This window comes from Centrocercus urophasianus, unplaced genomic scaffold (assembly GCF_019232065.1).
Source record: "Centrocercus urophasianus isolate 14NV4802_14NV808 unplaced genomic scaffold, USGS_Curo_1.0 seq_14, whole genome shotgun sequence".
Taxonomy (NCBI): domain Eukaryota; kingdom Metazoa; phylum Chordata; class Aves; order Galliformes; family Phasianidae; genus Centrocercus; species Centrocercus urophasianus.
Window position 1 is genome coordinate 12,923,972 of NW_024884586.1, and position 13,400 is coordinate 12,937,371.

Below are 13,400 nucleotides of genomic sequence, written 5' to 3' on the forward strand. Positions count from 1 at the left end.
AAAATTGTATAGGGAAGATCAGGGGCAGATTACATTTTAGGATAAAGAGATAAAATATGAAAGATGACCAAAACAACAATAATCCCAAGCACTTTCCAGTCTGGAAAAAGAATGTGACATGTGGCATTTTCTTGAGGTATGCACATGGTTTGGAAAATGTCATTAGAAATTACTATTTTCTGTCTTAAAAACTCCATCATCTAAAGAGGATTATGAGATTACAATTTTAAAACAACTATAAGAATGGGTTAAGTATTAGCCTCTTCCTATTTTTATTACTTGTGAGATTGTTGCAAGATGAGATTAAAGTTGTGCCATTTGCTGTTTCCATGAACCCCTTGATCTGAGAATGGAGTGCCAAGTTAATGTCCCAGGGACAGGCTTGGTCACTGACCTATGAATTCTTTGTCCTTTCTCTTACAAATTAGATAGTTTTGCCACTTTCTGCCCTCTTCCAAGTACCTAGATGTGTATCTTAGGGTGTCTCAAGCAACACTTAATGATCATGTTTTTTAAAGAATATTAAGTCTACCCAGGCCTTGAGTGGCAGATATAAGAGTGAATATTCTGTGTCCAACACATGAGGTCATCACTAAGAGCAAGAATTTCCCATGGGTGACTGGCAGCAGATGATCATCCTGCTGTCATCAAACACCTACTAAGTCACAATGCTATCCTGGCAGTGTGAAATTTTGTATGCTTCAGAGACTGACTTTTGCTGACACCAAACATATCATAGGTAATAATGAAAGGAGAGGAAAATAAAATTTATTGCAACACATCTCATGCAACAGGTAAATATGTTTCCTTTCCATTGACAAGGGTTGCAAGGAGATCTCAAATTCTACCTCTACCCCTCATCCCAATGACTCCACCTTTCGGAAGAATAGAATATAACATTATTTTCTCCAGCACTCATTCCAGACTGCAATCCTATGGCCCTCCTTGGCTGCTGTGCCTGCTTACTGTGGAGCAGAACTGAAAATCTTGGCAGAAACTGAAAGATAAATTTCAGAAGGCCGGGTGGAGACAGTCTTTCATGCAAAATATAATATAAATGTGGTACAATTTCATAAGTTACTGAGACAAAACCTCTGGAGGGAATTCAAATAACCAGCAAGGTGACATCCTAAGGGAAAGAAAGTATTTATAAGAGTGATGGGAGGAAAATGTTTTACAAAATCCTTTTAAAGAATTTTGCTATTAAAAGACAGCAACATTTCACTCACAAATCAATCAAAATTTTCTGGGGCCAGACTTGAGGATATACTGTGGAGAAATGAGTGGTGTAGCAGGTGTAGCGGAAAAGAGCTTTATGTATTAGAGAAAAAGCTACTTCTTTCTTTTATACAAGAAGAATTCTTTATCTTCTTTTCCAGAACAATATGAAATATTTTACCTGAGAATGCAGATATAGTAACAGCACCAGCAACACCATTTTTGTCTTACTAAAGAAAGCAAAATGAAGGAGATGTCAGTCTTTCATTTGGGAAAATAGAATGGTAAGAATAGTGCTCAGGCATAGGTGCACCTGTAGCCTGAGGTGCATGCAGTCATCCTTTGCATCTTCTGACACTGAGCTTCTAAATGCATCAGTCCTTATAATGAATTAAAACTGCTATCTGCTTTTATTTATGTCCAGTGGTTAGATATTTTAAGGCAGCTAAATGGGGAAACATCAAGCTCAAGAGAGATGTAGGTGGTTGGTTTGCTTTTCTGTCTTTGTGAGCATATCTTGAGTTAATCCTTACTTCTCCACATTTTTGCTCACAGACGACAGTCAACTAGTTCTTTAGTCAAATTTTTATCAGAATTTGAGGGCTCAAGCAGGAAAACAAGGGAAAAAACCTGTGTTTGGAGCACTGCAGCTGGATCCACCAGGAGGAAAATAGATGTGAAAAGCCAGCTCACCATAGCTGTTGAAGTTTCCATGGAAGTAAATAGGAGGCAATACTTTCAGAGCTACCTACATACTTACATCTGTTTAATATTCACACAGTTTTGTTGTGGGTATTCACTAGTTCACAGGCAATTAATTTTAATAATATATCATTAAAAATTGCATTTTTAGATTAATAACAAAACAAAAATCTTTTGCCAACATTTTTTGTTTCCTAGTTCTGTGTAAGCTACTAGAAACTGCTTTATTCACTCCAGTCACTGGAGAACGATGGAGCTTATTTCAAGTTATTTTCTCAGCTTGACACAATGCACTGACCCATGATTCCCAAAGCTGATTCAGCAAAATGCTTTCATCTGCATTGATATAAACTCTGAAAATATACAACTACTGCAACATGAAAGTAATTTTAAGTGATGGGCAGAAATGCCAGAAGGTTGAAAAGGTTTTTGTTGCTCTTGTGAGAGTGAATGAGGAGCCAGAGAGGATGTCGCAACATTGCAAGAATGAATGGCAACTGAAGTCACAGAGGATACTGAAAGAGCTGAGGCATTAAATGAATACTTTACAAGCAAGAACACTAAAAGATGCGCCAGCTGAAACTGGCTGTTGTATCCACTATCACGGTTGACTTCAGAGCTAGTGAGGCACAGATATTGAATAAGTTAAGAGAAGTTGAAATCAACAAATCATCCATGCTACGTGCAACCTTGAGGCTGTAAAAGGAGATTGGAACAGTATCACTGCTCAGGTATCCTGTCTTTACTTTGCAGCTACAAATGCCAAATTCACAAACAGTACAGAAACAAAGATGCTGCTGGCTGAATACCATAAAATCTTAATTATGTCCTCGTCACTGCACCAAATACTCAAATGAACCAGATTTGACATGTATATTCCATTATTAAATTATTAAAGCATCAGATATGCTTTGTGGCACACGCTGTTTGATATTCGCTGGGTCAGCTGTATCACTACTAGTTTACAGATGAAGAAACTGAATGAAGCAGTGGGAAAATAACTTCTGTACTCTTGCTGTGTTTTCTTCTTTTTATTTTTTTAATTTTATTTTTCTTTGGTATGGAGGGAGAGAGGAGGAAATAAAGTATTCTGCCAGAGAAGTCGGGAGCCCACTTCCTTAGAAGGAGAAGCACACTTTCCATGAATTGATTTAATCTACACTAAGAAGTGTTCAAATGAATATGTAGCCATGTAAGTAGCAGATGCTGATTGAAATACAAACACAATGGGAATTAGGGTGTTGGATAATACAAAGGAAGGGAACTATATGCAGCCTGTCTTAATCCCAATCCTTATTTGCATCATTGGGATTACTCTTGTGAATATGAGCTGCAAGATCGGATCTGTAGTGATTGGCGTTTCAGGTTCAAGCTGATATGTGTGAGGGAAGGATGATTTCTTTTGATTTCAAATTTGTACATAAAAATAGACAATTTTCAAAAAATAAACCAGTTTAATAAATTACTGCTTAGGTTCTTTGGCATATGATATCCGTTATGCAGTTCCTTTTAGGATAGACACTGATTTAATACCAAAATGAGCTATAAAAAACAACCGGTGATAACATACTGAAATTTGAACAAAACCTCTGTTTGAAATGGTTATAATTTATTGCATACAATTTAGACTCTCTTATGTTAAGAAATATTTTAGTGAAGATACACACTTTTCATCTGGTGATGCGCGTATCCAATCCAAATAAATTTCCACAGAAGATGTATTTCAGTTTCAAAAAGCAGTCATTCCTTTCCTAAGTATGTTAATTAACATATTTTCACAGGTCTAGTAATGTAAAGCTTGTGAGCACTATTCTGAAATATTTCTGCCTATTTTTTCTTACCTTTGCAAATTCAGAAGAGAAAAATTCAAAATAAAAGCACATATGCATGGCATTTAGTTATTTAGTTACATATATATATATATATGTATATTCTCACTTTGGAAGTACTGACTTGTCCTCAGCAGATAGGATAAAAATACAAGATTGGTAAAAAAAAAAAAAAAAAAAAAAAGAAAAAAGGGAAATTTGTCCATTTTTCTAATCACTTGCTTTGTAATTCAGTGAAATAATTCTTGGGCCCTCATAAGTTCTTTTCTGCATCTGATCATTTTGTATAGAAATTGTCTTCAAGAGGACAGATTGATCCCAGGTGTACTGTACCAACCCAACTCCATCATCTAATGCTGGTTGCCTTCAAGCGCACCCTCACAATGTACCAGTGCTGAATGTTTCTGCATAACAGTATTTAGCAATCAAAATCCATCACAGAGAATTGGTAAGAGCAGAATGAAGTTTCATCCAGAAGGGATTATGCTAGCCTTTAATCTGATTTGCTTTCCAGATTTAAAGAAATTTCACATGTAGAGACTAACTCAATCCATTTATAGTATTTCCAAAGCAATACAGGCCTTTTTGCTGCTCTCAGCTCTCATTTGGCTGTAGGCTCATCTGCTGAATCCCATAAGTCTGTAAAATGTCAGCTGCCTGGCCCTCTTCAGCCCACTTCCCAGGAATGGTTTTCATACAACATAGGATTTAGCTCACAAACTATCTTGTAAAGCTCTGAAAACAATAGCATTTTCCACTATCTCTTTAAAACATATGACCATGTGAAGAGTGATACAAAGGTTTTATCTATATAATTCTGGGGTGAATTACTTTTAGAGGTGTTTCTGGCAGGATAAGCATATAATAATCTACATTACTTGTAAGTAACAATGTTACAATGAAGGTGTGCATTTTTTCTGCCCCAACTAGTGATAAGCCTATTATGTGCTTTCTCACTATGATTATTGGAAATGTGGCAGTCCCTATAGATCTCAGTAGAGATGGCCATGTAGAACAAGCACAAATTAAGGTATAGTCTAGGTAGAATTTATTTTCTAAATTAATGAGGCTCAGAGAAAAAAAAGGAGGATTATCTTCTTCATTTTAAAGACCGAACAGACAATGACTGTGAGGGATGGTGTGCTGTCTCTGTAGTCTTTGCACAGTGCAAATGTTAGAGTCACAGTTGTATGCAGCAATTTGCACTGCACAATAGGCACAAAAACTTCTAAACAAAATCTAAGAGTCTTTGGTTAGTTTCACATTTATATTCATGTCTGTGAAGAAAAGAAGTGACTCACCAGCACAGCATAGCAAACAAAATAAAGTAATAATATAAGAGAAGTTTTAAGATCTGCTAATGAAATCCCCAAGTGTCTGTTCACAGAATATCCTGAGCTGGAAGGGATTCAAAAGGGCCATCCTGGATCCACACAGGACCACCCCAAATTCAACTCCTATGTCTGAGGGCATTCTCCAAACACTCCTTGAACTTCTGCAGCTTTAACAGTATGACCTTCAGAAATGCATGCTGGCCATTCTTTTGCTCAGAGAATTAATTGATTGCTTGTTTCAGAATAATGCCTGAAAAGTGAAAAAATAAAGTTTGTGGGAAAAGCAGGCAGGATGGAAAACAAGGACTTTCAAAAATGGTGTAGGGGAATTGAACATTTTGCACACATATGGAACATGATATCTCATCTTGACAAACAGTTCATAAATGCATAGAAAGCAATCAGAAGTCTATGGAAAGTATTCTGTCTTGTTTGTTCTGCATATATAAATGTACTTGTTCATGTATAATGTAATGCACAAAACAGCCATTCGTTTTTTTTCCCCACAAAAATAGTGTATGTGATAGTTTTGCATGGCTAAGTTTAATACCCGATGGGACTGAATTCTCCACCTGAGAATTACACAGTGACGTAAATTACTTTGGAAATAAAATGCTGTAGCATTTAAAGATGTCATTTCCTCTTGTCAACATGCGCTGAGAGACACCACATCTATTTTGGATCTGAAGAGCTTTTCCTAATTCACTACCCCGCATAATCAAAATCATGAAGTTAAAACACTCTATCAAACAAAGTAACCTAACTAGCTGTTCCTGTAGAGAAACAAAGAAGGGGTGTGCACACACTATCATTCCCAGGACTGAACTTTGGAAACCAAAGCTGAGAGCAGCAGTGCCTGCAGGAGAATCTGCTAAACTTAGCTCTGGAGAGACCTGGGCTGTCCTAGATCCCATTATACAGCTCCTTTCTGAGAAAATTAAACAGAATGCAATTGGTATTGGTTGGTTACAATAATAATAGAATAGTATTGGTTGATTACAATAGTGTATTGAATTTGAAGGATAATCTCGTTTAAAAAAAATAAGAATAGATTCCCTAGATCTTGTTTAAGAAGTTGAGCTGAGTTTTGGAGTGTAGGGTTGGAGTTCATTTACTTCAAGCACTAAATTAAAAATAAGAATATTATGGCAACAGTCCATAGGAAAGAAACAAAATGCTGACTAATCAGTTCATTTTAAAATCAACAGCACAGCATTATTAAGGCCTCAAGGAATAGAAGTGTCTTTTCTTTGCATACACAGTAATAGACTTTGGGGTCAAGAAATGATATATTACTATAATATCTTCTGCCTTTCAAAATGACATTTGAAATAAATGGGATATATTCCTCTTATAATTTCTTTATTAGTTACACAGATTTCACCATCTGTGATTATCATCATAGAAAGCAGACGAAAACATTCCCATCTGCCAAAGAGCACACCAGTTGAGTTACATCAGGGAGGCGTGTGCCTTCCATGCATACAAAGAGCTCAGACAATGGTTCCTTTATTGTCATACAATAGCAGTTATAAGCTTCTTTGTTTGAGAGGTGGCCTCTGACTTTCCTGGGTTTCTCTGAGCAGAGTATCACATTTCACAGGTGAGGGAATACATCAAAATTAGTGAACAATTACTTTCTGCATGCATTTGGCATAGTTGCGAGGACTGGCAATGTAGCTTATCCTATAATCAATTTCTTTTCCATCTTGACTGAAGGAAATGTATGACTTAGCTGCAAGCTCTGTTGAATTCCCTATCATGATCTCTGTAGATATGCAAATGAACATTAGCTGCAGAATATCAGATTATGGAAATTCTTAAAGAACATTACAGCTTCAGGAAGAGAAAAAATAGTCTCTTGCCAGCAAGACATTTTCTCTTTGAAGGAAACACTTGAGTGACATGGAGTTGAGGCTAAAATATAAATTAAATATGAAAAGCTGAGTGAGAGGTAATTATTAAAATGATTTGGATTAGATAGAGAAATTCAAGGACTGTTTCAACAGAAAGCTTGCATGCCTGCATAAAGAAATATGTGAATTCATTGTCAAGCAGTGACTTTCAATGAATTGCTACAAAAGAAATAATAGCTTCTACAAACGAAGCATGGAAAGATAGGAATTCAAATGAACACAAGGAATTCACTTCTGTATAAGTGAGCTGATATCCAGTGACAGATGGAGCAAGGGTGTGAATAGCATGTTATTGCCCCATGACTGTTGAGTTTCATACTGGATGACCAAACAAAAGTAACTACTGCTGCCTTAGTTGCCTTGGGATGTCCAGGATCACCTCTCCATTCCCTGACTATGCAAATTCTGTAGGCTTCCCAAATGTAGTTGGGCACCTCCAGTGTCTTACAGGCACCCATACAGGATTGAGCATCTAAAGTACTGGAAACCATTTAGCTTCCAAAGACTTACTTTTTTATAGCAGAAAAATCATTTACTACTCTATAGTGATGTGTTTATTGTGATGTTAGCTGATTCAAAACCACAGAACAGTAGCTGTAGCTCAAGTATTTTACATTACTTGCTGCAGTTTTCATTTCACTAGTTTTATCCAGTAGTTCTTTCTGGAAAATGCTATCTGTTTGTTCCTATATATGTGCAGATTTCTAAAGTTTTCTTCCATCATCTAGATATGGTGTGCTTTTTATTCATAGAACATTCCATTTTTTTCAACCTCATTTTTCATCACTGCACAAAAATAATCCAAAGAAGAACTAAAATCAAAGTAGGATGGGTTGAAAGGACATATCCAATACATTTTATTCACTGTTTCTTTATTTAGGCTCAAAATGATGGTGATAAATAGAGTTTCAGCACTAAAAACAGAAGACAGCAACCTGGATCACTGTCGAAATCTATATATAAATTTTGATAGACTCTGCCAAGGATGAGTAAGTTTATGTTAGCATTTTTATGAACGTGACCACATTCTGGATCTACAAGACTGTAGTAAGACATCTGTGTATTCTAATAGGGATCATGATTCTACTGCACATACGCCTGTGTGGAAGTAAATATAAGGAGAATTATTTTCCTATTCCCCACTGGAATCCCATCTGGCACTACTAATCGACCAATTACCTTCAACAGCTAATGGATAAAATGATAAAGAAACTGTGCTGATGGATTATATATTAGATTACTAATCTTGAACAGAAAAATTGTCAATACAGTTTCTGTCTGCGAAATAAACTGTTATGGATAAGTTTCAGTAATTCACTTTCCTAACTGAAAGAAAATTAGTTGAAAAGGAAATTTTAGATTCTAGTGGGCTGCCTAACTTGGCTTCTTCCTTTGATTCCGATCTTATTTTAATTAGTTTGCCGCTGTCTCTTGTCTGCTAATGAATCTGTCCTTAATGATCCAAGGCTCTCCACACTGAAGGCATATGCTCTCACAATTGTGATTCATTGAGCCAATAGATGTCTAAATTCAGTCTTTTCTTGTTTTAAATGTTACAATGCATTCAGGAAATGAAACAACAGAGACATTCAGGATACCTGCCTCAGCTTTTTATAGACTATAACATACATTTTCTTCATACAATTCCTTTTTGTTCCCTTGATTGTTCTGAATATGCTATATCCTCCCATAATTTAAATGCTGTGATCTATCCTGTGAATTTACATAAAGCCCATTAGGTGCCACTGTCTTGGCTGTGTTCTGAAACTGAAAAGGACTCTTACTTTAAATTATTCATGCCATTGTATTTAAAATAGACACATGAAAAGAACATACCTTGGAGCAAACATTATGAACAATATATTTTAAAATGCTATTTGATCAACTTTGATAAGATATAAGAAAATATTTGCTTCTAACTTTTGAAATAAGCATCCAGTTCACAATTCCTCATAAGCAAGTGCTTCAAAGTTTTTTTGTTTTCTAGTTTTTTTGGGTCTTTAGGGAGAGTTTTTTTCTTAAGTAAGTATTTATAATAAGAATGGATGCTGATGCTTTTGAAAGGAAGTATTCAGAATTTTTTTTTCTCTTCATTTAGTCTGATCTAGATGTACGAACAGATAAAAATCTGCTCAGTTTAACCCCTCAGAGTAACACCAGTGGTTGAACGGCACAAGCCTTTAAATTTGAGTTTGTGTTAGCCTGCTTATATCTTTTGCGCCTTAACCAAAGCATCTCCCTCACTTCAGAGTGGGGATCAGGTCAGTAGCAGGACTGGCACGCTGTTGTGCAGTCGATTTTCTGAACAGAAATGCACTATTGATCTGAACATTTAACAATTTTTGTTAAAAGATTACCACCTTCTTCACTTGGTGTTGTATGATTCTGGGAAAAGAAGCTTTCTGTATTGACAAGTCAGGAATACACCGTGGTTGATGCTTGGAACTGTGAGCAGTGTTATGCTTTATTACATTAGCTCTTGTTTTAGAAAATGCTGTGTTTCTTTCCCATTTTTCCTATGATATTGATCTAACAGCTCTCCACTTATAATTTCCCATGCATATTTCTGAGCAAGCTATATTCACTATGTATTCACTGAAGAGCCTCAACCAAGTACATATTCTGACACAAAGAAGATGCTAATTTGTACTGAAGGAAAAAATGCACGGTAATTACAGATGAATAAAGCATCCTTAAAGTTCCGTATTCTCATAAAAATGGAGAGGAAGCATAGGAGGCATAGAAGCACCATGACTGACAGAGTGAGAAGTGATACTTATACTTGTTTCTTACTGCCTTTTTTCTAGCAGTAAAACTGAGTAGTGCTTTTTGTAAAAAGATCAGCCTCTTAGCTGGCACTTTGCTGGTCTTCTGGGCATTCCCAAAGGTTATAACCTGAATAAGACTACATATAATTATTTGTTTCATTAAATCTCTTGTAACTGATTTAATACAGTCTCTCTCCCAAAGATGAATCTCATATTTAACACTGTGTCATTAAAACCATATTTCAGTTCTAAGTACTTCCAGATATTTTTTATATGGAATTAATTCTGGAAAGGAGATGTAGAAAGGTAGAGGGTTTAAGAAAGAGGAAGAGACTGTTTTACCTTTCCCTGAGCAATTTCTGTCTTCTTTGTCTTGGAAAGGTAGTTCACTGTATGAGACCTGACAGCAGAAGGAAAATAATACCATGCAAATTTAATTATTCAAAACAAACTGTAAAATTTTTGTTGGATAGAATTTAATTTAATTTTGGAAATAATGTAGAATGTAAATGTAGATTACTATGTGGGTAAGAATTTAAGTCTGAGTGGCACAAATAGAGACTAGTGAACGATACAGTAGAGCATTTCTTCTCATAGAGGATTTTTACATCTTATCTGCCAATTATGTTGAATAGCTGTAATAACTGTTTGAAGCGCTCAAAGCCGGGCTGGAGGTGTCCCTGCCTATAGCAGGAGGGCTGGAACTAGACGATCTTAAAGGTCCATTCCAACCCACGTCATTCTATGATTCTGTGATTACAGAAGATTGCTATATTCATGAAGTACTGGAAAATGCTAATTAAACATTCAGAAGTTATTAACCACGACTAGCTGAAACTCTCCTGTCACAGTAGCAAGGTACTGCTAGCTCATGAGCACAGTATTTGAATAATACTGAATGTCTGGAACTGCCTCTGGATTTCATTCTCTCTGAATATTATCAGAAATGAGGCTTAACTCTGGATCACATTTTATTTCAAACTGACAGCTGTCTTCAGTTTTAATGTGGACACATTTATACTCTTCTGAGGGTATGAAACCACTGCTGTTAAGCCAGAATAGGAATCATAAAATTTAAGCTTCTCTCTGAAATAATAGTTTGCATACAATTCACCTCAAACCAGATCAGCTCTTCAGCAAGGTCCTATCTGTTTTATTATGTATGGTAAATACATGTATGTGGATGTCTGATCTCTAGCAACTCCCTATATGTTTTCACTCCCACTGAATGGCAAAAGAGTGGGAAAACTTCCACAGCATTCACAAAGCTTTCAATTAAGCAGATACTAAATCAAAAATTGTTTTTTATTGACCACTGGAGTAGGGAAAACGCACCAGAAATTTCTTTCTAGCCTCAGCTGTTCAGTGCTTATTGGTTGCTAATCTCAAAAGAGAGTGCAGAGGAAATTACTTTCTTGATTCTCCAACTGAGCATATAAATACATGGCATGAGTGGCATAGAGCATCTCATATTTTATTGGCTTTGGATATAAAAGATCTTTTGGGGTGTCACAAGCTATAAAATTATCCTGTTTGTTTTGTGGAACCTTTCTTGCATAAGGCACAGAAAGCAGACCATGTATTAAGAGCTTATATGTATTGCAGAGCTTAGCTTAGAGATGAAAATCTGAAGGCACAGAGAACAGCCTATGGGCATGGAAATGCAGTGAAAAGAAATGCACTGAAATCCTATTCTCCCTATTAGTATTGCACATGTTGTTTTTCCAGCTCACCAGCAATACCAGACCAAAAATCTAAAAGTCATGTGTGCCAAGTACAAATATTCTATGTCTTTTTTTGGTATATAGCAGATGGCTTTTTTTGTCTGAATATAAAGTGCTTCCCTAATACCTATACTTCAAAGAAAAGAATTCCAGTGCACAAATCTGCTATTTTCTTCCCACTGTAGAAATGGGGCATATTATGATTAAAAAGAAAACCAGTTTTCAATAGAAATGCTAGAAGATTTGAAATCCAAAATGTGACAAACGCTGGCTAGCAAGCAGTGAATGGCTGTGTGGAGGGGGACCACAAGAGGAGGCAGAAGGGTTCCAGAATCCTAACGTACTTCTAAATTTCTGCATCTATCATAGATTGAATGAAAACTATCAGCCTGTACATTTTAATTTAAACTAGAGGTCTAAAATGTTCATGTTCAGATCCACCTCTTCTTCAGTGATGAATTATACTCTGATTTTATTAGGCTGAGGATTTTAGATTTACACTATGCTATAAACACCTGAAAAAGGGGAGCTGAAGATCTATGAGAGAAGCACTAAGAGCCCCTTATCTACAGTGACAAAATTGCCACCACCATAATCTCTATTAAGTGCAACAAAATTACAGTGTAACAGCTCTGAAATTATATGTGACATCTGCATGAATACCAAATCGATTCATAACTTTCAGCCCTATTACAAAAAGCACTTACTGAATTTGTACTGATTACAACTCTCACAAATTAACAGTTATCCAAGCAAACTTCCAAGTGCACATGTATTATTTAAAGATCACAGTTTAGTCAAATGGAGGTAGCACTGCAAACAATACTACCACTTAGCATGGCATATCATATCTGAGTAAAATACACCACTATTTCTAATTCTTTTAAAACACTTTATTTTTAGAAAAGACAACTTTTTTTTTTTCCCCTCCTTCTCTTTTTTAAATTTATTTTATTTTTGATTAAGAATGCCATGCCATTATTTCCTCCAATCTCTCAGAAAGGAAGTCTAAAGAAGGAAAAATCAAGAAAGCATATGATAAATGTTCACATTATGCAGAATTTGCCTTTTTCAAATCCCATTCCCCATTGTGCAAGCCAGAATTTTATAGAGATATAAATCACAAAGAAATAAGAAGCCAGTAATGAGATAGAAGTATATTTGAAATATGGATGCAAATCCTCACCACCTGCTGAGCAAAAGTAGTCTGCCGAGACTGTCCTGAAAACTGAACTGCCATTAACATCTTGTAAGCACTAAATTTGTAGCAGAAGAATGTTGGAATTATTTATCTGTGAAATGCCAAAAGCTTCTTTGATTCATCTCTAAGCAGAATGTTTCGGCAACTTGTGTATAAATATTTTAACAGGAATTTAATTTTTATTTTAGTCACACAATAAATCTTTTTATTGCACAACATCATCTCGTCCCTAAATAAGTTACTATTTTCATATTAGCATGAAGGCTGTTGTGTTCATTCCTCTTTCTGGTTTGATGAATACTATTTGAATATACAACATATCAGTGTGCTTATTTACATAAAAACCTTGCCACAGGCTGTTTAATTTCCTCTGGAGCAACTATTCATTTAGACATAAATTATCCAATGACTACCAATTGACTTACATTTAACTCCACCTCTAGACCTCTCAAGGGTACCACCAGAAGAGAGCAACAGTTAAAAATAACAAAAGGAAATCTATCTGGAAGCTGTGAGTAGGTGTTTTGACTGCTACGCATATGCTGCCAGAGGAAAAATATCAGAAGCTTACTGTTTATTTTCTTTTTGGTGCATTTTATACACAGCAGTATGAACTCCGGCAGCTCCTGTCTGACTGAATCTTACTTACTGTGCATTTTCGATGTCATTGCCGTTTAAGTTTGATTGTGTAGTGTTAGATGTGGCAGA